The sequence below is a fragment of the Zea mays genome, chromosome 7 (genome assembly GCF_902167145.1).
Source record: "Zea mays cultivar B73 chromosome 7, Zm-B73-REFERENCE-NAM-5.0, whole genome shotgun sequence".
NCBI classification, from domain to species: domain Eukaryota; kingdom Viridiplantae; phylum Streptophyta; class Magnoliopsida; order Poales; family Poaceae; genus Zea; species Zea mays.
The window spans coordinates 43,537,754-43,542,284 of NC_050102.1; the positions used below are offsets into that span (position 1 = coordinate 43,537,754).

The 4,531-nt window shown below is 45.6% G+C and overlaps 1 long non-coding RNA gene across 1 annotated transcript; it reads right to left on the minus strand.

Moving 5' to 3' along the window:
* Positions 1-1,162: 1,162 nt before the first annotated feature.
* Positions 1,163-4,050, minus strand: LOC118472917 (uncharacterized). The gene is made up of 2 exons (XR_004851386.1): positions 3,621-4,050; positions 1,163-2,546 (listed from the first exon to the last, which is right to left on the minus strand). It is a non-coding gene; the product is annotated as an uncharacterized lncRNA (long non-coding RNA).
* Between the last annotated feature and the right edge of the window lie 481 nt (positions 4,051-4,531).

Genomic DNA, 4,531 nt, shown 5'->3' on the forward strand with positions numbered 1-4,531 from the left:
GTTCTGGACTCGTCATCACCAAGATAACCTAAGCGTGGCAGGCTCCATCGTGTCCTGCTCGGCGGCACGCACGAAGAAAAGCCAGGAGCAAGACCGACTCGCCTGTACCCGCGTCGACGAGCGTCGATCGGCTCGTGGCTGCAACCGTGGGCAGGGGCAGCATGTTAGGGACAGCAGGTTGGGGAGGAAGAACGGGGCGAAGGTCGGGAAGACGAACGGGACGTCCGACAACAGCGAAAACGATGGTGCGTGCATGCTGTGAAACACCCTCGTGGACGTGCAATAGCCACTGCGCGGGTCGGTGTTGAGGCTGGTGTCGGGCGAATACAGTGAGGAGGCGCTTGCTCCCACACCCTCTGCCAAGAATGGGTGGCGTGGAGGTGGAGACATGAGGGGAGAGAGAAAAGAAGCAGGATGACGAATAAGGTGGCGACAACTGAGGCGAGGACCATCATTATCGTGCAGAGGTATAGATGGCCAAATGAGCCGTGTCTGGTGGGATGGTCCGAGGCACGACCCATTTAATAGTGCCTGAGCCAGCCCGACACGATCGTCGTGTCGTGCTTGGGCTGTAGCCTCGGCCCGTAGTGCTGATCCGACCCGACACGATTATATATTTTATTTTACAAAACTCGTATATACATATATACAATTTATATTCAATATTAAAAACAATTAACCATGATGTTTTACTGGTTAGATGGCTTCACTTAACGCATCCCGTCCTTCTTCCATCAAGGCTTGGGTTCGCTAATTTAACCACCCGACTCGCTAACGGGCCGGACGTGGAGGTTGTGTGCATTGAGAGATGCAACAGGTTAATTTGAGATAGATGTAAGGGGTTATTTATAAAAATATGACGCATGACGATCGTTGAAGCTGGTGCTTTAAGTATAGTAGAGAAAAGTGTTTATATGTTCTATTATAGTTATATAAGAATATGTAGTGCGTTAAATATGCTGCCATGTTTTAAGATGTGGGTTGTGAGTTCGATTCACATCGCTTGTATTTTTATTTCTTTTTCTCAACAATATCATATTTTTCTTTTGTCCTTCCTACTGGTCACACGAGAAAATAGCTGGCCTTATCTCTTCCACCTATATGACTCCCATGTAGCATAGAAAACCGTAGATTAAGGGATTAGGGCAACCACGAAGGGCGATTGCACAAAACGGTGGCTAGTCTTTTCACTATGCTCGTCCATCAAAGATCAAGACATCGAGCTGACAAACATGCCTGTGTGTACCAGAGAGAATGTGTCACACCCGGGTTTTAGGGGTCCAAAACTCGGGCGCGAACATAATCACCAGGTGTGCTAGGACCAAGTCTCACACATATGATGAATCATGGCACATGATCGAATATCACATCTTTACTATATAATAGGAGTTCTATACAAAATAAATAAATAATTACATCAAAAGGAGAAAACGGTCCAACAACCCAAAGTTGACTGAGAGACGACGACCTAGATCTCTCACGAACACATCGCAGCATCCTCCATGCGCCTTATCCTGTGGTACCTGTTCTTGACCTGTGGGGAGTGTGAGACAACAAGAGTGAGCTCACATACGTTCATCGCTCAACAAGTTGTGGGGAATAATGTGCATGAACTCGCCAAAGGTGGGAGCTCACGTGAAGTGTAAGGCTTACCAAAGAGGATGGTTAGAGCTGAGCATTGCTTTTAAAGTTGGTCAAAATTTTATTAGCAGTTACTAAGTATAAGTAAATACCAACCCAATTAAGTAGTAGAACAAAAGTAACAACATCACCTGCGATGCAATGCATATGACAAATTGAATTTAGTTCCATAAATTAATCATGTGAGGGTCCGAGCTGCTCATGACTGTGAGCACGGCTAGTATACCAGTTTTACACTCTGCAGAGGTTGCGCATCTTTACCCACAAGTCATGTTACCCATCTGCCAAGGGATCGCGACTTCCCGTACACCTCTACCAAGGAGGTGAGGCAGGGTAACACTACGAGGCCTTTAGAAAGTTCCACTAGCTTCAGAAAACCCGCTACAGTTTATAGGAAGCTCCAATGCAGGGATCCCTTGCCTGACCGCCATCGCAGCAAAATCAACCAAGGACCTCCCTACACTGACCACTCCCCTACTGCCCTTGCCCCTTTCGGGTAAGGTAGTCCTCCACTAACTTTCCTAATTAATCAGCCAAGGGCGTCCATAAACCCTTGTGGTAGCACTGTTTTCCGGGTGGTCGCTCCATGTTCCAATTAACATAATGATCTTATCATGAACAGTAAATAACAACGGATAACAAAAGTATAATCATGAATAATGTATCTTCATACCCAAAACCACATAAAGCACTAGCAAGTACTACCCAAAAAGTTCAGTGGTAAACAAGGTATAAAGATAGACAAACTAGGGTAACCTATTGGGTCCCATCAAAATTAACCTATGCAGATCATTATGATTAATTAGAACATGAGTGGGTAAAATGAAGTGATCAAGGGCACAACTTGCCTGGGACTTGAGATTCCAGGTACCAACTTGCTCTTCAGATGACTCGTGTCCTCACCGCTAAACGTAGCAATACAGACAAACATGTATAGGCAAAATTAACATCACACCAAACATAAGAATAAACTACGTAATAATAATCTACGCGTCGCAACGAGATCGTGGGAACAGGAACCACTAAATTCGGAGTTACGGTTAAGAAGCTATGATTTATTGAAGGTTTAAGTGTCGGATACAAAAGAAACTAGGTACATAATTTTTAATCTATGTTTCATGACAAACTGAGGTTACTAGATGATCAACAGTATTAAAATGAATTTAATGCAACTGGAATAGATCAATTTGGAGTTAAAATGGATTTAATATGAATTAACCAAGTTTCAAGATTTATTTTTGTGCTAAAATCCTTTTCCTAAATTAATTTATCCCCTAATACTCGCTGGCGGGACTGGGGACACTATTCTGCGGAAGAATAGGGGGTTCTGCGTAAATTCCAGGCTTTAAAAGTAATACTTTTATTGTTGAGGTGGACTGCGGGTTTATTATAACAACACCGAGGGGCTCTTTAGAAAGAAAGCCAGGGCGAAGGGGTATAGTCGATCTTGGGCCACACGATAGAAACCGGACGGCCCAGATTAGACACTGATCAATCCAAACCGGTACGCACCACTGGCCGTTGGATCAGCGCTTGATGGCTCAGATTAGACTAAGCTCATTATGAACCCGCGAACGACGTAAACCGCACGATCGCGATCTAGCGTACAGGATTCCTTGGACCGAAACGTTATTCCCTGGTTCAATCCGGACCGATCATCCTGAGATCAACGGTAACGGCGCTTTCTTCTTCCCATCGCCCACGCTAAGACCCGAGGCGGCGGCGCCCGATTACTCCAGCGAGCCCGCCGGGGCTGGGCACCATGGTGTCCAACCAAGACATTGAACCAGTGCAATTCTACGAGGAGGCTATGACGAACACAATGGTTGGCTTCCTACCGGTCGCCGCGCAGCGGAGCAGGCTGCCCACGGTGACTGACCCGCCGGCGTTGGGCATAGATGCCTAGGGGCACCACACCACGAATCGCCGTGAGCAAAACATAGGATGACGCAAGGAAAATATGTGATGGCGGAACTCACCGGTGGTTTAAGTAGTACGGTTCCCGGCCACGGTAGCCCACTGGTTCGCGACAGCATAACACCGGAGCAATGGTTGGCGAGTTGGAGCACGGGAGCAGGCCGGGTTAGCGTGGTTGGCCGCTGGGCAGGGACGAGCACAGACATGGCCAGATGGAAGATGGATGCAGGATCTGCCCATGGAGGTGCAGAGGCACGGCTCCATGGCCAGGAGATGGATTTATACCGCCCAGACCTTGACTCCGAGCGGCCAGCCGGCACGAGAAAGATTTTTTTATGCGAGCTATTTTGTTGCTGCATGCGGCCAGGCGGGGGAGTTCGCGGAGCAGTTGGCAACTAACGCGGCGAGAAAGATAGACCTGGGAACGAGTTTGCATGCGTACAGGCATCGGAGACCGGCACCGAGGCCCCACTGAACAACGCCCCGAGAGCCAGCATCGATTGAAAATAGACATGCGGATGTGAGCTAGCTTGTTGACGTCATGGGTGACGATATGGTGATTTTCATTTTCGGCAAGGAAATAAACAGAGATGGAAAATCATGCATGAACGTGTGGGCCTACTTGAGCCAAGAAAATGGCTCAACGGATGGAGGTTTTTTTTTCTTTTTCTCATTTCTATTCTATTTGCTAATTCTATTTTCAGATTTAAATTCCCATTTTAAATCCCTTTTAATTTAAGTTAGAGTTTTAACTTCAATCCAAATGCACAAACAAAAACTTAGCATGATATGCATAATCCACTTTATTTATTTATTTATTTATTATCTTATTTTATGCATTAATCACATGCCTTTGAATATGAAACTCATATAAACACAATACTATTCTAGAAAAAAATTCAGCATATCATATTAATATTTTAGTGAATATTTATAAATACTAAATCATCTTAAATAAATTAATTTGCGTAAG